The 21,986-nt window shown below is 40.6% G+C and overlaps 1 pseudogene; it reads right to left on the bottom strand.

Annotated features, from left to right (window-relative positions):
- Positions 1 to 19,466: 19,466 nt before the first annotated feature.
- Positions 19,467 to 21,507, bottom strand: LOC125414076 (adenosylhomocysteinase pseudogene; annotated as a pseudogene).
- Positions 21,508 to 21,986: the final 479 nt, after the last annotated feature.

The following is a 21,986-nucleotide window of genomic DNA, read 5'->3' as shown; positions in this document are numbered from 1 at the left end:
AAAGCAACTAAGTTTACATATATTGGTTGATTGTTTACCCCTTAAAAATATGCTGATGTACACTCTGCTTAAGATAGTATATAAATCTACATAAATTGGGAGAATATTATGTAACAGCCAAGAACTGAAGTCAATTATTGATTTAAACGATTTGTGCTACTTTAAATCATCTTTCTCTAAATTTTCCAGAAAAGAACAGTCAATTTGGTATATTAGAGATGAGAAATAAGGTTACTACCCTCATGAAGGGGAAAATTTACTTGAAGTACAGATCCAAGCCAAAAAGATTCAACAGCAAATTTGGATCTGTGCAGAAAGTACATGGCAAGATACAGAGTTGTTACTAGTAACTACAAATAGGGTTTTCTTAGTTTAATCTCCAAAGGCTACTGCACAGAGGCCTAGCCGGGATCCACTGCAGTCCCTCGTGGGCACTGGCATTTCCACTCTCCAGATACATGCTTCTCACTTTCTCAATTATTTTAACCACTGTAAGAGAGCGGAGCTCTGAAATTCAAGTTCAGCGTACAGAGAGTTAATTTAAATTTGATAACAAATGGCTGTGCTTTTGAAATGAATGCAGCCTGGCAACTTCAACGGGGAGCCCTTCAGCGGACTTCAATTATGTATGCAGCTTCTTTGAGAAATAGTTTCACACATCTGACCCAAGGAACACTATGTTGTTGCCATGAAATAAAACTGTACGCCTGCATTGTTTCATTTCTGGACCCTCTGCATACTGCCAGACTCGCGCACTCCCCCATTCTGCACATGCATGTACACACGCTCACACAAACCCCTTTATTATCATCCCGCTTCTGTTTTTCAAGTAGAGTGAATGTATCAATATAATTGCCACAAACATAATGGTCCCTGATTACTTTTATTTGCTGTAAAAAAAAAAAAATTCTGATGCTAACTGCCAGACTGTTCTGGTCAGAATCAAGAAAACTAAAAGAGAAGGAAAGGGTTAACTAACCCACACTATTTCAATTTTTTTTTCAAAATGGCTGCTTTGTCTGTTGCATACACCAATAGCAAATGCCCTTCTGTTATTGTACAGCCAATTTGATGTGTCAAGTATTCATATGCTAATAACGGTACAGTTTCTCACTTTTTCACAGATAAATGGTAAAGATTGTTGCAGACAGTGAAACACAAGAATAAACAGCTTTTATTTCAGACACGATAAATTACTTTCCATTCAAATAACAAGCAACGCATGCTGCTGGCCATTTTCTTTCCATTCACTGTTAGTTTGCCTTCTGGGTGTGTTTCTTTAGAGGAGTTTGAAAATATTTAACAGATATGGACAGAGTTGCTGCTAATGACTTGATTGCATTAATTTGCTTCCGAGCCATTTCATCACTCAAAGTTCATTTTTGTATTCCGTTATTACAGTGGGAGAAAGTTTGATGGCAATTCTGACACTGTTTCCCTAACGTGGTGCAATCAAATCTTTGTAAAGCTTGGCAAAGACAATATTTGAGGAACAGATATTTTCCTTTAGATTAGCAGAGCTGTCATTTAGTAAATAGTGTAGCTTAAAAAGAGACACTTGAATGGAGTGTCAAATTGGGTCAGAACAAACCAGAGTCAATTCAGTTTTCTCAGATATAAATACATCTTGAAGGGCTGAGTTTGTTAAATATATATGACTAAAACATACACTTATTGTTGATATAGAAAAATTACTTCAAAGGTGAGGATAGGCGTGGAGAAAGGAAGCGGCATAGGGGAAATGATTTGCTTATCTTTAAAGAAATATTTTTAAAAGAATGTACTCATGATCATACATTCACTGAAATTCCAAAAATCAAAGGAAACTCTACTGATTCCTTTTTCACCGATTTTGCTTATATTCTCAGACTGTAATATGTTCCCTCTATCGTCAAAATTTAAAGCTCCTTTTAAATAAAGCTAATGATTTATTGTTCAAGGTTTTCTTAAATGTATTTTATTATGACTACTTCTTCTATCTGAGCTTTGCATATGACCATTTTTGAGTTCATGTTTGATCCTGTGTAATTGTTATCAATGTTTGGTTTAATTGCTTTTTTGATGAGAAAGCACACAAAATTAAATAAATAAACATGGAGAAATGTAACTTAATTCATTGTTAGACTGAAGATTGCCATTTTTAAAAAGTAGGTCATATAAGAGCTTTCTTTCTAATTGCTCAAAATTAAATACAGAGGGGGTTTGTGAGAGAATAAAAATCCAGTTAGACTTTTAGAATACACAACCTTGGTCATGCAGAAATCTACCTTGAAATATTGTGGCTTCCAAAGGTAACTATGACATCAGATCAGTGAGTCTACAACTCCCTAATTGTCTAATCAGCAGAGAATGAATTTTTACATAATCTTACCAGAAAAGCTTGTTTTTTAAAAAACAATCCTCAGCTCTTTTCTCTGAGCACCAAAACATTGGGAACTATTATTATATCAGTAAAGAATAATGAATAAAATTGGTCATTAATTTTACGTTAAAATCAGTCAAGAGATGTTTCTACCAGAAAGTTCTACAAACAATCTAATAAACCTTCCCCTCATTTCTCATTATAACAACATTGTTGAGCCTATAATGAATGAAACCAGTGATGGCTATGTATTTCAACCTGCCATTGACATACACATATGCTGTATAGGCCACGTGAAGACTAGTCTATGGTAGCTGAATACTAATGTTTCACTTTGTGGGACACTCATCAAAGAGTGACTGTATATTAGTTTATCAAAGTTAATATAAAGTAGTACACTAGCAACTAGTCCACAAGTTAATTTACAATAAAATGCATGCCTCTCATTCCACATTACCATGATCGTGCTATTTTTAAGTATTTCTTAATTCATTATAAAGACTAAATGGATAACTTTTGCCCCCCCCCCACCTTTATCTGAGTAAAAACAATCAGGTCTTGCTCAGCTTGGGATCACTGTTTTTTGTTTTCCCTTTAAATTCTTATCCTTGGTGTAATCAGCACCTTGACCATGAGCCTGGGAGCACACCCGTGAGTTTGCTTTCCCTGCCTCTCTTGGTCTTGTCTTTATTATTTCCCTCTCAGGTACCATTTTCAACTGCTTTGGAAGCTGCCCTTTTAAGAACTGAGTGTAGTGCTACTAACTCAAAGCCTATACAGTGCACACGCGGTTACAGTGAACATGCTGGATCTGTACAGAATGTGCCACCTAAAGACAATAAACTCCAGACAAATGGTTCTGTTAAGGTAGTGGCATTACTTGTCTCAAGACAGACAACTTATAGCTGAGGTTTCCATTATTTAATAAATAAATTAATAAATAAATAATAAAATAACAGAATGGAGAACCTAAATGCTGCAGGACTAAGAATGAGTTACAGTGAGAAATACTTGATTTTTAACACAAAAAATAGATGAAATTTGTAGTGACTGTCTAATTTTGAGGTAAGAATTACCTTTTTCAAGGAGAGGAGTTCCTTATTGGTTGGTTGTGCAATGCAAAGTGTCCAACCCTGAACCCATATATACACATGCAAAACAAAAATGGGTTCAGCAGCTTGTATTTATGTATATTTATACATTTATCTGTAATGACAATAATCAAAGAAAAAGAATTGCTTCCTTTCAAGAATTATGCTTTGAGATTTCAAAACAACTAGTTTCAGCTCTCCTCATCCATGTCTATCTTCTGCCAAAGAAATGTCCTTCTGTTCTCTGAACGAGCACACACTACATAGAAAGGGGGGGGGGGGGTGGGCAAAGCTTGAGCGACACTTCAGCTCCATACCAGGCTGCTCAGTTCCATTCTGAAAATGGTGTTCAAAAACCGGTGCTCTGTCTTGGGTTACCTGTCATCACCAGTCAGTGAAATTACGTGAGACATGCGTTGCCTTTGCTTTTGATATTTTGTGACATCTTGGTACAGATGATACACTCCAGAGGTACGACCTGTACTCATGTGTCCTAAGAAACACACTTCTAGGTTACCTGCAAATGCAGCCCTTTTGCAGAGCATGGTGCCAAAGGAGAGTTTAGGCTGCCACCAGATGTACAAAGTGTCAGAGGCTCAGGGCATTTATCAAATAAATCATTTCAGAAAACTTTACAGCTGGACTTAAAGATATGTCTATTTTATTTACTTTTATTTTTAATTAAAATATAATTATATCACTCCCCCTTTACTCTCTTCACTCCTACCTTCCCAAGTCCCTCTGGATCCCCTTCAAATACATGGCCTCCTTTTCTTCAATCACTATTGACATAATATATGCATAAATATATAAATTAGTTTGCTGATTCAATTTAGTGATGTGTGTGTGTGTGTGTGTGTGTGTGTGTGTGTGTGTGTGTGTGTGTGATTTTAATTTCAGGGATTATCACTTGGCATAGGCTTATCCCTGGAGAAAAATAATTCTTCTTCTATCATGAGTCACTCATTGCCTGTAGTTCTTTGTCGATGGGCGGGATCCCTGAGATATGAATCCCCTTCCCACGTTAGCAACTCTGTTGCTGTTGAAATTGTCCATGCCATTTTGGGCAACCATATTGTTAAAATATCATGAGTGTAGCTTCCCTGTAATTTCTAGGAGACACAGTCTCACAGAAAACTTCCTGGTCCTCTGGATTTTACAGTCTTTCTACTCCTCCTGAAATAGCCCCTGAGCTTTATGTGTGGGGGCTAAGCACCGGGGGATCAGCTGTTCTCTGCACTTTGATTGGTCGTGGTTTGCTGTAATGGTCTCCATCTGTTGCAAACAGAAGTTTCCTTGGTGATGGGTAAGAGCTACACTCATCAGGGTGGGCCCACCATATGAAGTGCCTCTGCATATTTTAAGCATAAAGAATTATTTTTACTTTTACCTAGAAATGGATTTATCTCTAACATTTTCCACATAGGCTATTACTGAAAGTTATTAAATTTTAGGGGTAATTGTAAATTATGTCTCAAATAAATGAACTCAATAAGATTTTAATTTCTTGAATATGTGGTAAGAAAAATGCTATACTGGTGGAATTCACATATGTTACATGGTAGGAAGTGAAGCATGATAAAGATAAAGGATAAAGCAAGCTCGTGGAACATGCATCGAGTCCAAATTCTCTAGAAACAGTCTCAATTGTTCACTTCATTTGTAGAGTTTCCTCATGAGTAACTGCAACCAAACTGAGCTTCCAGTGGTTTGATTATCAGTAAACCTGGAAAATGTAACAAGTGAACATATCACTCAAGCTGTCTGATTTGTATTTTATTTGGTTTTGAAACAGCAAAATCTCTGTCTCTTAGAGGCATGGAGGGAATAGACTAGGTCCCTACAGCCATCTCTTTGGGTGATACAAGTTGATGCTTTGGATGATCTGGACCATGACGTGAAAGTCATACACTTCTGTTCTCTTCAGCTATGAGTGCTGTGAGTCACCAAGAAGTCCCATTATGAAGAAGGGCAGGATTCATGAAAAGAGGGCACAGAACTTCTCTCCTGGCTCCCACGTTGGTGCACCACCCTCGATAACTCATGAGGGTCTTCAGAAGAATACAGATAGTCTTTTCAATAAAACTTCCTTGTTCCAAGAGTGTATTCATGACCTTTTGTCCATATGCGTTCTCCATGGAATTTGAATGAAACATCCTGAAATCACTTTGTGTGGAAATGTAGCTAAATATATTTTAACCTCATAGACATCTTGCATTTAATGTAACAGGGACAACTATAGAAGAAAAGGGATTTCTCAAGGGGATAATTTCTATTGAGTGTGTTAACACTTTTGTAATGTGTTTGACACAGGACACTGTGGGAATAGTCTGGAGAGATGTTCCCCACTTACAAGAAGAAAAGAATCTAAAGAAATAGAAGCATTGAGAGAAAAGGGAAGAAGAAGGGAAGGAAGGAAGGAAGGAAGGAAGGAAGGAAGGAAGGAAGGAAGGAAGGAAGGAAGGAAGGAAGGGAGAAAAGCAAAAGCAGATGTGAATTGTATGTGTCTAATGAGCATCCTTTTAACTAAGCAATAATTACCACTTAGCCCACTACTGTGTTGGAGAGGGAAGTCACCAGCAGGATTTCGGTAAGGAATATGGATATGTAAGAACATGAGGCTGAACATCTTTCCCTGCCTTATATAAAAGGCAACATTCAGGGAAGTGAACTGCATTCATTTATGTCTTTGGTATACTGTTTATCTTTAAAGTGTGAAAGTTAAAAGCAGTGGGGTTAGTCTCAGCTGGCAGAAAACAGTGTGTCTGAAGGGACATGAGTCAGGAGAGCTTTCCTAATGTCTGATACTGTGCGCAGTTTACAGTAACTCGGAAACCATAGTCATTCTCGGAGTGGTGATCTGGAGTGTTGTGGGGGGGGGAGTTGCAGACTTGGTGGTTACCATTTCAGATTTCCCCAGCGGTCTTCAAGCAAGACTGAAAGTCGACGACTTAATTTGGAGCATTTCTCTCAAGTGATGGAACATGGACTTTAGGAAAAAGTCTTACAGTTTGAATGGAGACTGACTGTGCCCTGGCACCTGGGGTGTGGCTGTCCAATATAAATTGATATGACAATCCATCCTTGTTTCTCTATTGCTGAGGCCACATAAATACAGTGAATGAGAAATGTGACATGGATCTGAAATGCAGACACAAACTTTGCAAATTGTTTTTAACTTGAAAACATCTCACAACATCATCACTAAAAATAATTTTTTAAGTTACTCAGTTATGCTCATTTTCTCATGAGCTTCAAGTCTGTTTAACATAAGAGGTGTGTCTTTGCCAATTGACTGCTGCCCAGATCCCCCTGCCTGGCTGCTTCCAGAAAAGACAGGTTCTCAGTTAAGAGCTTTGTATCTTAGCAATGGATAAATGACTCGCTAATTGTAAGCACTTACCTAAAAATCTTCCTTTACCAACTCAGCATACACCTACTCTCAAGGCAATGTGAATGGTGACAGAATAAAATATCCATGTGCTATTTTGCAACAAATTTGATCATAATTGATAAAGAGGGTTCAATGAAGATTCTCAATTTAATTCTTTCCAGTTTTAACTTAAGGCAAAACTTAAGCTTCATATTAAAAAAAATACTTAATCAATCTTTAGATTATAACTTTTCTGAACAATGAGAAGATTGGAATAATAAATTAAACATAATATAAATGAACTTACAAATGGTTATAATATAAAGACAAATATATGCATATAGAAAATCATATATACTAGATATTAACAGATTTCCTGACAGTTATAGTTATAAATACATATATTAGCTATATAGTCTATAACAATCTACTTAACTACAAATACAACTATATATAGCATATGGCTATATACATCTTTAATTTTTATCTAAACATAGGTGCATTATCTTGTATTTTGTGCTTAGTATTATTCTAGCTTGAACTTTCTACATGTAAACTTTAAACTAAGGAATAGTCTGCTTTAGCTACATAGTATGAAATGAAGCTAACCAGTGATGGAGAAGGGATGTGCATCAGCAGATACTAACGATTACTAAATAAATACTTAGTTCCTAAAACTTGTGTTTGTTGCTACTTGGCTCACGTGTTTGTGTGAGGATCTCTGAGAATTCCTTTTGTGTGTAATGCCTATAGCAGGAGGTGGTGGATGACATTGGAATTGCTTGCTTCTTCGTGAGACTGGCTGTCGGCTTTGTACTCCTCCTTCAGTCCCCAAGTGCTACTCTGACAAGTATGAATTGCCATGTCTAGTGAGGCTTGTACATTTAAAAGCTTTTGTTTGGAGACTGGAGGGATGGCTCAGTGGTTAAGAGCACTTCCTGTTGATTCAGAGATCCTGGATTTGGTTCTCTGTATCTACATGGCAACTCAAAATGTCTGTTCCCGCCCAGTGACCATAAGACTGAATGGCAGACAAAGAACCACATACAGGTTCTGGGCTATTTATCCCAGGCCTGGAGGAGAAGACTGGAACCTGCCTAGTGCCTGTAAAACTAAGTGGGAGACAAAGGTCCACGTGCAGTCTTGGGGTTTTCTGGCACCGGACTGGAGGAGAAAACACAGCCCACAAGGTGATGGGGAGATGAGATTTATTATGGTGAGCAAATATATGGTACAGTATGAAATGGTTCATATCCTGGGTAGAGAGGTGGATTTGAAAAGAAGAAAACAGTGAGGAACGGGCTGGGGTCAGTGGCCTGCTTGTCCACCCAGCCCATGGGGATTTCCGGACCTGGGCTGCTGTCAGGGGCCACACCCCTGTTGCAGCTATCCATGGTCATTGTTGATGTCCATGACTTCTCTTACCACATATAGGGATGCAGAGACTTGCCTCTCACTGACTAGAGGACAGGGTTGCACAGAGATCTGCCCCTCACTGGCTGCAACACTAGACAGGATTGGTCCTATTCCCCACACAATAAAACATGCTGAAGTGGAAAAAAACTAAACTCAGTTTCAAGACATATAACACCTTCTTTTGGCCTCCACAGGCACTGCACGCATATGGTGCACTTATATACATGTAGGCAAAACATTAATTTACTTTTTATATTTGAAAGGATCGCATGGATTTGAAAAAACACAAGTAAATGTATCTTCAACTGTTTCCTAGTTTGGTGGCAAAAAACAGTACTTTATGTACATATTACTTTATAGACATTTGAAAGAAGAACGCTCTGACTGATGAAAGATAATTATCTCAATGACCCAAGAATTAACACCCACGGAGGTACTAAGAGGATTAAAGAAGGCTGCTAGATATGACCATGGAAGCTAGAAAATTGACAGATGTGTGCAGTGCAGAAAGGAGTGAGGAGCCCATGCTCTGTCTCATCAGTCCCTCTAATAAGCAGCACTGTAGCACCATTCACAGTTTCCTAAAGTAGACATGATGGCGGGGGCGGTGATGGTGGTGGTAGTGGTGGTGGTGGTGATGGCGGTGGCAGTGGTTGTGGTGGTGGTGGTGGCGGTGGTGGTAGTGGTGATGGTGGTGGTGGTGGTGGTGGTCATGGTGGTGGTGGTGGCGATGGTGGTGTTTGTGGTGGCGGTGGCAGTGGTTGTGGTGGTGATGGTGGCAGTGGTGGTGGTGGTGGTGGTGGCGATGGTATGGGGAGCAGATAAATAAGTTCACAGGAACAGAAGGGCAGACAAAACCCAGAGTTCCACTTTGAATCAATAGGAAACAATCTTAATCCCTTGAAAAATTGACAGTGACTCAGAACACCTAAATGCTCTTACACAAATAGTTATCTCAATATGTATTTTTGTTAAAAATTAGTTCTAGGATCAGTGAAAAATATTTTAATCACCTAACGTCTAATTATTTTCTGGATGTGTTCATATTTAGGGTGACTTTCTAACTACTCATAAAAATTTTAAAACTGAATTTAAAAACCAACCGATTAAAATGCTGAAAAATGTCTTTCTTATGCTAGGAGCACATGGACTTTGCAAGTGACTTCTTATTAATAATACACTCACATATAAGAAGCATTATAACATGCAAGGTCCTCCAAGTAAAAGAGCTCTCCTGGAGGTATCTCATTTAGAGACAGCATTGTTAACAATGTTGACATTTAAGTGGCCATTGCTAAAGCTATGCAAGGAACATTCCAGTACAGTAAAAGTGAAATCTACAATTTTTCCTGTGTTCAGCTTAACAAGATCTAAGTGTGTTGGTTAATAGTGCAAAGGCTGAAATAACCCTCATAAGTGGAAAGTTTACCTCATAATTTGAATCAAAGTATGATGGGAATTCTGTAGAAACAAAGACTTTAGCGTACCACAACTACTCTGTGAGGCCAATGCTAGCAATGCAAGCTGATGCTCCCACAATCAACGCAATATTTCTATCTCTAAGTTACCCACTTTGTTTGCTCTTTCCCCCGAAAAAGGAAACCGAAATCTCCTTTTCTTTCTGGTGTCCCTTCATTCAGTTGAGGTAATGATTAGTACAATTAGCTTTTGCTTTTTACATTGTCTCCCGGTACAGCTTTCGACCCAGGTCAGCCGTGACACAGTTTAGGTTCTCAATGGGCCATAGCCAAACTATTGATGTTCACCTAAGAAGTTTGTCTGACTCTTTAAATTCTATTCACCTCTGAGATCCAGGGATCTGATGAACTCCCATGACCTCCCAGGCTTACCAAGTTGGTGCCTCTTTTGCTGAAACACTTGCCTGTTATTTCGCACAGCCTAAAGGGCTCATCGACATGAGACACACTTCTCTTCTTTGTTTTCCTTTTCGCCTTCAGGTCTGTCTGTGGTGACAGACAATGGCTCTCTTCCTAGTTTTCCATTTTGCTTCATACCTAAACCTTGTCAGAACAGAAAACATGGAACTCACAGAGTATTTCACTGAGTGACTTCACACACAAGAATTAATTGCTATTATTAATCTGATTGTTCTAGTTACAGGAAACCATTTTACATTATTAAGAAAAACAGTGAAACACTTAAGTAAAATAAAACAAAAATTTACTAATCAGCTCACATACATAGCATAGAGTAATTCTTACTGATTGAAGAAACCTTGCAGGAAACTCCGTATACAATTCCCAGATGGCAGAATTCAGTGGAAACTGAGATAGGCTTGATGTGATTCAGGCCAACCTGTAGCTGGCCAGGCAGGGCCTTATAAAAAGATTATATCTCAAAAAAATTTAACTTGTAACATTAATAGTCATTAGAAGATGTACTTGGTTTGACAGAAATTTAAATATTAGCATACAAGTTTTAAAAAATATTGTATCGTAATCTATGATGCCCAGTTACTTCATGATTTGATTAAGTTTCAGAATTAAGAAAACATTTAACAGTCTTTTTATTGTTTTGGGGTTCCTATGTGTTTATATTTTTATTAATTCGTTGAGAATTTCATACAACATATTTTGATTACATTCACGTCTCTGCTACTCCTAATTCTTGACAGATTCACCTTCATATTCCTGCCTGCCCCCTGCTTCATGTAGTCCTTGAGTCTGATTTGTGCTGCCCATCCACTGCTGAGTGTATGGCCATCCACTAGAGTATTGTTGACCTATCAGATACTGAGTGTATGGCCATCCACTAGAGTGTGGTTGACCTACCAGATACTGAGTGTATGACCATCCACTGGACGGTAGTTGACCTACCAGACGCCTCAACCTTAAGGAAAACTGATTCTCCCTCTCCCCGCAGCTATCAGGAGCTAATAACTGCTCAGCATGGGCTAGGAATTCATAATCACCTCCCTCCCTCTTTCATGCTGAGATTTTGGTCTGGCCTGAGTTTGCACAGATCTTATACACGCTGTCATGATGACGTGATATTGTATGTACAACAGCCCTTTTGTGTCTAGAAAACACTATTTTGATATAGTAATCGACCACTTCTGGTTTTCATAGCCCTTCAGCCTTTTCTGTTGTGATCTCTGAACATTGGGAGGAAAGATATTATATATAGAGATGTCCCACTTAGGGCTGCATTTTCTTGTTCTCTGTATCTTTACAAGTTGTGGTTCTCTGTTAATCAACAGCTTCTCTGATAATGTTTGAGAGATGCGTTAATCTATGGGTATAAGGATAGATCACATGAAGTCCATTTAATGCTGTATTTGTTTGGCAGAGCAACAGTAATAAGTTCTCCCCTTGGGCCTATGACCTGTCTAACTACAGGCTCTTAGCCATGCCAATGGTATTAACTACTGATTCCATCTCATGGAGTTGACCATAAATCCAACCAGAAAGTGGTGAGTTACTTCTATAACACTCATGCCAGTACTGCTTTAAAGGGACTGTCTAACTAACCAGGAAAGCAATCGCTGTGTCTTGCAGAACTCACAACTAGATAATATTGATGATTATTTTCTCCTTCCATAGCGTGCATAGTACCTTCAAGCACTACAAAAACTATCCAATATGAAACTTCCAAGCTGGTAGCTTGGTTTCTACATATTCTATGACTTGAGAGCATGGTGTTTTCAAAGACAGGATCTTACTATCAAGTTCTGGCAAAAGGTAAGCATGAGCAATGGTAATAGCCTTTCTGTATAAGATCACCATGGAAGATTACTGATGAGATACAAATGAAAGTTTCTGGTACTCTTTTTATTTAAAAATTTCTTTTCATTTTACATACCAACCCCAGTTTCACCTCCCTCCCCTCCCCCATTTCTCCTTTCCCATCCACCATTCTATCCTCAGAGGGGGTAAGGCCTTCCTTGGGAGTCAACAGAGTCTGGCATACCAAGTTGAGGTAGGACCAAGGCCCTCCCCCCTGTTTCAAGGCTGAGCAAGGTAACAAGCTCCAAAAAGCCAGTTCTCACACTCAAGATAAGTCCTGGTCCCACTGCCCAACAGATCTCTACTACTCTCGATAACAATTTGTATTAACAACTTGAATATAGTTTTCTTTTAGGTATTCTGAAAACTTTGTTGAGTTCTGTTAATGAATTCTTTGACAATTTCATGTATGTATTTACTACATTCTGACCACAATTATTCCTCCCCATCCTTTCTTAGTCTCTCCTCTGCCACTAGCTCCTGAACACATGTATACCACCACCCGTTCCCACTTTTATGGGTTTTGATTATGATTTTGGGTTTGGGTTTGGTTCTTGTTTGGTCTGTGGCCCACTGGGTGTAACCGGACTGTTTGAGTGGAGGAGATAGGTGTGAAGCTATCCACAGCAACATGAGAAACTCACCATTGACCACAGTGATGAAGACAGTGTTGACTTTCCTCTAGTAGTCCTCTATAGTCCTTAGTTCCTGGGTGAATCTAGGTCTTGTGTGCCCCTCTCTATCAACGACTAAATGTTGGTGTACTTGTCTTATGTGACCTATGTGGACTGAAGCTGTTACGAGTTGATGATTGCCATGACTATGTAATGTCTTTAAGACAGTGTTTCACAGTCAATCTTTCTAATAATTTGTCTACTGTATTTTCTCTGTCTCCCCTTCTTTGATGGTTCCCAAGCTTTGGAGGGAATAATATGAGTGTCCCATTTAAGACTGAGAACTCAACAGTGACTTATTCTTGGTTATTTGTCCAGCTCTTAGTATCCCTATCAGATTTTCATCTGTTTGGTTGTGTTGTGACAGGGTCTTACTAAATAATCATGGCTGGCCTGAAACTCAGGATATGGACCAAGTTTGTTTACAGTTCACAGAGATCTGACTGCCTCTGCTTTCTAAGTTTGGGATTAAATGTGTGCCTCAATATATTCAGACTTAAGACTTAGAAGATTTTATTTTGATTAAAAATTATTTTATGTATATCATCATTTGCCTGCATTTATTCTGTACACCATGTGTGTTCTTGGTGTCTGCTCACAGAGGTCAGAAGAGAGCATTCGATCTCCTGATACCAAAGTTACATACAGCTGTGAGTTGTATGTTGGTGCCAGGAATTAAACCCAGATCCTCTGGCAGAACAGACATTAGTCTTAACCACTGAGAAATCTCTCATGGTCTCCTAACAGGTATTTTAGCAAACCATTTTAGCCAGGTGGTGTCAGCGCATGCCTTTAATCTAAGCACTTGGGAGGCAGAGGCAGGTGGATCTCTGAGTTCAAGGCCAGCCTGGTCTTCAGAGCAAGTTCCAGGACATCCAGGGCTATGTATCATATAAAAAAGGCTATCTTTGAGTATATACTTCTTATGCAGAGTCTGAATTAGAAGCAGCACATAGAAAGTGGAAATGGCTGTTTTACTATACTAACTTTCTTGAATAGTTTTAAATACAAGACGATAAGATTATGTGTAAGTGCTTCTATCTCCAGCAAAATTTAAGTTATTATCGCAATCACAGTGACAACAGCACATTGAAAATGTGTGTACTTACATAAGAACTGTAATATATCCTGTATTATCATCTTTCTGTTACTGTGACAAAATACTGAATAAAAATAACTTAAAGATATATATATATATATATATATATATATATATATATATATATATATATAGGCACTGGTTTCAGAGGTTTCAGCCAAGGGTGGGCAGGCTTCATCACTTTGACCCTGAAGCAAGGCAGAATGCCTTAAGGCTAACACATGTCTCTATTGGCCTCCACCTACATGAGCATGCAGACCACCCAACTTCACCTACATGAGAGTGCAGAATACTCAACTTGTAAAAGAAATCTTGAAATTAATAACTCATCAGGCTTCTTTAGAAGGAGCACCTCATAATGATTCAGTTTGTTTTGATGTCTAGACAAGTGCCTTAGTTAGGGTTTCTATTGGTGTGAAGAGACACCATGACCAAGGCAACTCTTGTAAGGAAAAACATTTACTTGGGGGTCTCTTACACTTCAGAGATGTAGTTCATTATTGTCATGTCAGGTGGTATTCAGGCAGATATGATGCTGGAGAAGGAGCTGAGAGTTCTCCATCTTTATCACCAGGCAGCAGAAGTCTTGTTCCATGCTGGGCATAACTTGAGCATAGGAAACCTTGAAGCCTGTCCCCAGTGACACACTTAGTCCAACAAATCCACACCGACTCTAAAAAAGCCCCACATTGTAATAGTGCCACTCCCTTTGGGGAGCATTTTCTTTCAAACCACCACAACAAGGTAAACACATTTGAGCAGCTAAAAAAGAGGCCAGAGCAGGAAGAGTTCTTCCTAGTTCTTGCTACATCTCATTTGCTGACATCTTTCTGTCAGCTTTGCCCTGTGGTATTATAGAGACACTGGAGATTTTCTTTGTTGTTTTGTTTTTTAGTTCCTAGATGTTGGGAAAATGAAGTGACTTGAAAATTCTGAAATTGTTTCAACAACAATTACATAATTAAAATTGGGTAATACATTTTTTTCTTTTAACATTCAGTAGTTATAGGTTTTGCACCTATACGAAAAATCTCCTCAATGGAGAATTTTAAATATCAAATTGGCCATCTGTTACCCTAGACCCTTTAGCTCTTGCTGTCCCTGTACACACAAAAGATTCAGAACTTTTAGCATCTTTTCACATGGAGGCTTTCTTTGTCAGTGAGTCACTTTTCTCCTAACTGTGTGACTAACCGGACATGCTCAAAAATGGATTACCCTCCTAGAGTTGTCTCCTTCCAAGCTATACAAACACCTATCTCCTCCAAGGCATGAGGTCAACAGCATGAACAGAGATACCTCGCAGAGAAAAGCCTGTTCTATAGCCCCTATCAACACCTCTCTAGCCCTGTTCTGTGTTTCTACTTCCACAGAAAGTTTTTCTCAGTAGCATACTAAATAATCTATCTGAATGTGAACCTGGGGACTTCTTCTAGGGGAGTTAAAACAAGAAACAGTGCTAGTATGTACGTATGAGTAGTGTACAGTCGTGCATGTGGGTGCACATGCCTTTGCACACTTGCGGAGGCAGTGGAACATGTCAGGTGCCTGTGCTGTCACTCTATCTCATGTTCTTGAGACTAGGTCTCCCACTGAACCTAAAGACTGTAACAGCCAGGGGTCCTCTACCACAACTTTGGGGTTACAGGCCTAGAAACATGCCCTACCTGCTTTTCACATGGGTGCTGGGATCCAATCTCGCCCTCGTTCTTGTGGAGCAAACACTCTTACTCACTGGGACATTTTTAACCTGCAAATTTACTACTTTTTAGCTATCCTTACTGGAACATCTCAATGCTTTGTGATGCCAGAGGGTACCTGGGGTTTCTGGGTGTATCTACTTGCCCTCATAAGCAACCTAAGCTCTGCTGGAGACTTTTATTCCAAACTACAAGAGGTGTTGGGAGATTTTTCTGTGTAATTATTTTTTTCTCTGGATAAAATTCGTACTGCTTAGCTTCAAATACAAGATCCATGGCAACCCCAGTTTTTAATGCTACCCTTGTGCCCGTTTGTGTCTTGCAGTAGCAGCAGACAGAGAAGCGTGTTATTGATCACCAATCACAAGATGCCATTGTGCCCGTTTGTGTCTTGCAGTAGCAGCAGACAGAGAAGCGTGTTTATTGATCACCGATCACAAGATGCCATTGTGCCAGTGGGGTTTTTTATCTTGATCCTGATCATCACACAAGTTCCAAAGAACTGTGTAATCGTCAAATTAAATAAGAGAATGGAGACGACATCAGCTGTTCAGCTGCTGACACCGTTGCTCTGCCTTCGACGTTTTGATATGAAAGTCTTTTTTCAAACAAAACTCCAAGAGATCCTCAAATCCTTTCCAGACTGTGTCCTTCTGATGCAAATTGACCAAATGCCCTGGTTCACTGCGAACATCACTTCACTTTCAGAAACCAGGTTCTGACTGTGCTTGTGAGTGATAACCCAGCATTGTATACTTACCATATTTGAGCCATTTTTCAGATGGGTCGTAATTTCTTCACCATTCTTTCCGCTGCCCTTTCTTGTTTCTTCTGTACAGAATGTCCACTCTTCCCTTGTCTCCTGGGAGAGAGGCTCAGCTCTCAGGAAAAGGTCCCTTTTCTTTAGCATCAGTGGGGATTACACACACTCATTTGTTCTTCCCATGCCATACTGCCTTCTATCCCATTATAATTCTTGGAATAGTTGGCTTTGTTGTCTACCAGAAAACATTATTTTTAAAGTTTGGACTGTACCTTAAGTATCTACTCTACATAAACACAGGTACAAGTTCCCATGCATCTGAGAAAATGTTTATTAAAAAAAAAGAACAGAAGCAATGTCTTTCGAAGGGAGCAAGCTCATAGGAGCCTGTTCTGACTTGCATGAAGGCTGCCTTAACCTGCATCATCATCCAGAAGTCCTGACCTCCATGACAAGTCACATCTCAGCTGACCTAGCTTATTAAATGGTTCCCTATTTGGGACCTGATTGTTCAAGGTTCTCTGAATGCTGCTCTGATTCCAACAAATGTCACAGGCTCCATTTAAATATTTCTCTGTACCTTCTCATCCTGTGGTTGAGAGCCAAACTACCTGGGCTGGAACCTTACTAAGAACGTCACAATCTCCTACCCGGGTGACTGTGAGAAATCCCCTAAGGGTCCTAAGACCCCATTCCTTCATCTCAGAATTAGTAAATTAACAAATGTCTAATTCAAGGATTCATGTTTTGTGATGTGGCTAATACAAGGACATAACATACAGCTAGTTAATCTTTGCTATTGTATTAATATTGTTTCTTTTATTATGTCTCCACTCTCCTATCAGACTATAAGGCAGGCCTTCTGTAATGTTTACTCTTTTTATTTTTATCCCTCCAGCCTCATTTTAATTTTAGATATCTCAATATATGTTGCATTGCCTATGTAAGGCCAACAGACTGTAAATTACACCATATACCTCACACTCCTCTCTGCTGTTCATCTCTCCTCCTCCAGCACTAACGTTATACCATGGAAGCTGTTTAAACCTCTGTTTAACTGACATCAAATTAACTGACTGTCTTTGTATCGTTCCTCTGGAAGGCAGAGCCTCAGGCGGAGATTAAAGTGCTGACACTAGGGACATGTAAGCCCAGGGTAATGAAGATGCAGAGAAAGGGAGAAGGTGGGCAATAAAAGACATACAGTCATTATGGTGATGGCCACCCCTTCACACAGAGTTCAAGAGAGATAAGAACAATTCCCTGGGCAGACATGTTTACTCAGCACAAAGGGCTTTCTCCTAAAACACTGAAAGAGAAGCTTACCTTGTTGTCCACGGAGGAAAGAAAAGAGGCTCCTGCTGGATTCTTCCCATGTCTCACTTCCTGTGATTCACAAGATGAGGTTTTCTTTCCAGTGCTTTTAAAGCCCTTACTGGCTTTGGGAACCACTCTGGAAGCCGTATCCCATGCCGGAAACAGGCATTTCATTGAAACCCGATGTGAGAAGGTGACTTAGTACACATAGACACCAACCAAGAGAGAGAAGCAGAAATGCCATCCCAGAAATCTGAGAAGATACACAGGATTTATGTCCACTATACTGATTGTCTAGGCCCCCATGTCAAAGGCTCAAAGCCTGTGACCACAAGGCTGTGCCCTAGACTAGTTCCATCAACTCCTCTCACCAAATAAACACTTGAAAGACTCTGATGTTTACTCTTAAAGGTGATTCTGTCATTTGTTTTTGCTGTTACAATTTAATTAAACACCGAATAAGCTAATAAAACGTTAGTTGGAAAGTGTTAGTAGAAGAAAATACCAGTAAGATTCTTGGAAAAGTGCTACAGGCTCATAAAAAGGGCACCAAAAAGTACTTCCTAGAGGTAATGTTGGAAATCCACAGGACTCTGCTGTCATTGCTTGTTTCCATATTTCTACATTCGTACTCTACATAAATGTTTAAAACTGTTTTATGGGCGTATGTGTGTAGGTGTTTTTCGTGCATACATGTTTCTGCATGCAGTACTCTCAGCAGGTCAGAAGATGGCATCACCCCCACCAGCACTGGAGTTGCATACAGCATACAGCTGTGAGCGACTGTGTTGGTGCCTGGGATTGGACCCAGGTCCTCTGGAAAAGCATTGACTGCCTAGGTCAAGGCTCAGGACTTCTTACTCTACTTGAAAACTACAAAGAAAGCACGGTTTTCTGATGATACATAAGCAGCGTGGAAGCGCAGCCCGTGAGTTCATTGTTGAAGAGAAAATCTTGTTAGTAACGATGAAAGTGTTGGTTGCTTTACATGTGTTCACCTATGCTAAACTTTAAAGAATTTTTAGATCTGTGTCTGTATCATGTTTTAAATTTTTTTCCCTTAGTCGGCCATGTTGGTGAGATTGTTTGGGTGTAGCTGCTGACAGCCCCAGGAGACATAGTCTCACAGCTAACTCCCTGACCTTCAGTCCGCTACAGTCTTTCTGCCTTCTCCACCATCACCATCCCTGTGCTTTAGGTGCAGGAGATTTGTTGTCGATGTGCCAGCTGGGACTGGCCTCTGTAACTCCCAACTTTGGTCATTTGTGACTTTCTGCACCAGTCACCATTCACTGTAAAGAGAGGTTTCTTTGATGAGGGGTAAGGCTACACTTACTTTTGGGTATAAAGATAAACATTTAGAATATGGTTAGGGGTTATGCTGGATGAGTAAAGTTTAAGTTATAAGTCCTGTCCAAGATATTTGACGTCAGCAGCCCTGAGTAGTTGGCTAGGTTTCCGGTACCAGACATGCTTCCTCTGGTTGATCTAACTGGAGAGTTGTGGTTTGATGGAGGACACCAATAGACAGACATGCTAACATGGACTGGGAAAAGCTCACAAGACCTCAACCCTAGACAAAGAACTATAGGCAACTAAGGGATATTGAGAGCTGGAGAGATAGTCTTCCCAGGGAAGAGCACACCAATTAGTTACCCGTTAATAAATAGTCAGCTCTAAAACCATATATATACAAGTTATATATTTATATATGTATACATACTTGAGCAGTTATACCTATGTATTTAGAAATACACACCCTCTCACAAACATATACACACGTAATAAAATTTAATAAAAAAGGACAAGAATTTGAAAGAGAGAAGGAAGAATATATGTGAGGATTCTGAACAAAGAAAGGGAAGATAAATTATATTATAATATATATGTAATATTATAAATGGTATAATTATATTGTCCGAAAATTTTTTTTTTTTTTAGGAACCAGAAATTTTATTTACTCCACCTTCCTTTATTAACATTCCAAACACTATAAACCAAATTAATCTCTTTGTGACCCAGGCTTGGGATAGAAACCATCAGTAACAAAACAGTGACAGACCTTAGCCTGTTTTTTCCAGCCCCTTTTAACTTCTAGCTGTCACCTGTCCCTTCTTGGTTAATTATCTCTTAATTCTCACCCCTGTGAAATAGGGACCAAAAGTACCAACCTCAGTATTCTGAGATTTAAAAAGACGGCCCAATGGTAAATAAGCCAAGCTCTGAGGAACCTTCCAGCTCCAGTGGTTCCCACTCTCTGGTAGAGCACCTTCTCTGGTCCCAGGCTGAGAAACCAAGCACACAGATCTAAAGACCAAGTAAGAGCCTGGATGGTAAAGTGCGTGGGCTTGTGACCACCACTAGCCGCATCCAGCCTCAGGGCTTCCAAGGCTCATGTCCCCTGTGGATGGCTCCTGACTGGAGACTCTCAGTTCCCCTTGCCACACCTGGAACCGTATGAAGGACACAACAGAGGCCAAAGACAGTAACCAGCCCCATGGACAACATTGGTGAAGCAACTGCGAAGCTGGTGACGTGTGCTCTTGGGAAAGAAGCAGGGCCTGGACCAAGGATGGCAGCTGGAAGGTGAAGGGCAGTCCTGGCTCTCAGTAGCGGTAGTGATCAGGCTTGAAGGGGCCATCAATGGGCATGCCCAGATACTGGGCCTGCTTCTCAGTCAGCTTGGTCAGCTTCACATTCAGCTTGCCCAAGTGGGCTTCGGCCACTGCCTCATCCAGCTTCTTAGGCAAGAAGTGAACTCCAATGGGGTATTTATCTGGGTGGGTCCACAGCTCAATCTGTGCCATCACCTGGTTTGTGAAGGAGTTGCTCATCACAAAACTGGGATGGCCCATGGCACAACCCAGGTTGACCAGTCGGCCTTCAGCCAGCAGGATGATTCGGCGCCCATTCTTTAGCCAATAGCGGTCCACCTGGGGCTTGATGTTCACCTTCTCCACAGCATTCTCATTGAGCCACTTCACGTCAATCTCCACATCAAAGTGTCCAATGTTACACACAATGGCATCATCCTTCATCTGCTCAAAGTGCCGGCCAAGGATGATGTCAACACAGCCTGTGGTGGTGACAAAGATGTTGCCCTCCTTACAGGCCTCGTCCATGGTGGTCACCTCATAGCCCTCCATGGCAGCTTGCAGTGCATTGATGGGGTCAATCTCGGTGATGATGACTCGGGCCCCAAAACCCCTCAGGGCCTGGGCACAGCCCTTGCCCACGTCACCATAGCCTGCTACCACTGCCACCTTGCCCGCAATCATCACATCTGTGGCCCGTTTGATGCCATCTATGAGGGACTCCCGGCAGCCATAGAGGTTGTCAAACTTGCTCTTGGTGACAGAATCATTGACATTGATGGCAGGCACCTTCAGTATCCCATTGGCCATCATCTTGTAGAGGTTGTGGACCCCAGTCGTGGTCTCCTCAGAGATGCCTCGGATGCCTGACAGAAGTTGCGGGTATTTGGTGTGGATGAGGTTGGTGAGGTCGCCACCATCGTCCAGAATCATGTTGAGGGGGCCGTCTTTGAAATGCAGTGTCTGCTCAATGCACCACAGGTACTCTTCGTCCGTCTCACCCTTCCAGGCAAACACTGGAATGCCAGCCTTGGCAATGGCAGCTGCTGCATGGTCCTGAGTGGAGAAGATGTTGCAGCTGAACCACCGCACCTCAGCACCCAGGGCCACGAGAATCTCGATGAGGACGGCAGTCTCCACAGTCATGTGCAGGCAGCCAGCGATGCGGGCACCCTTCAGTGGCTTGGACGCTGAGTACATCCCCCGCATGCGCATCAAACCGGGCATCTCGTTCTCGGCTATGTCCAGGGCCTTTCGTCCCCAGGCAGCCAGTCCAGTGTCCGCGACTTTGTAGGGCAGTTTTTCAGACATGCTGGCGGCGCTTCCGCTAGGACTGATGAACTCAGTGAAAGGGGCCGGACGGCGTGGGGCAGGGCTCCGAAAAATTTTTAAAAAATTCCTTCCTTTAACCAGTTGCTGGGGATAAGGGTTTACATATTTGTCTGCATATGTGTGGAGTTCAGAGGTTAACCTCATCAGCTGTCAGGTTTAGGCTTTTTATTCTTATTTTCTATTGAAAATAATTTTTATGTAATATATTCTGGTCACAGTTTCTGCTCTCTTGTCTCCTCCCAGATCATCCCCACCTCCACACTCATCCAGCTCTATGCCTTCTCTACAGCTCTGCACCTACTTGCTCTCTCTTTAGAAAACAAACTGGCAAATAAAAAGAATCAGAATACAACAAAAAAGCACAAGAAACACACACATGCTTGCTTGCACACACACACACACCACCACCACCACCACCACCACACATATAAACACACACAGCCCATAATAACAAAATCAGAATTCATAATGACAAGCAAAAGACTAGTAAGGTAATAAATGCCAAAACAAAGTAAAATG

This window comes from Myodes glareolus, chromosome 15 (assembly GCF_982192425.1).
Source record: "Myodes glareolus chromosome 15, mMyoGla1.1, whole genome shotgun sequence".
Taxonomy (NCBI): Eukaryota; Metazoa; Chordata; class Mammalia; order Rodentia; family Cricetidae; genus Myodes; species Myodes glareolus.
This window is presented reverse-complemented; position numbering and strand designations above follow the sequence as displayed.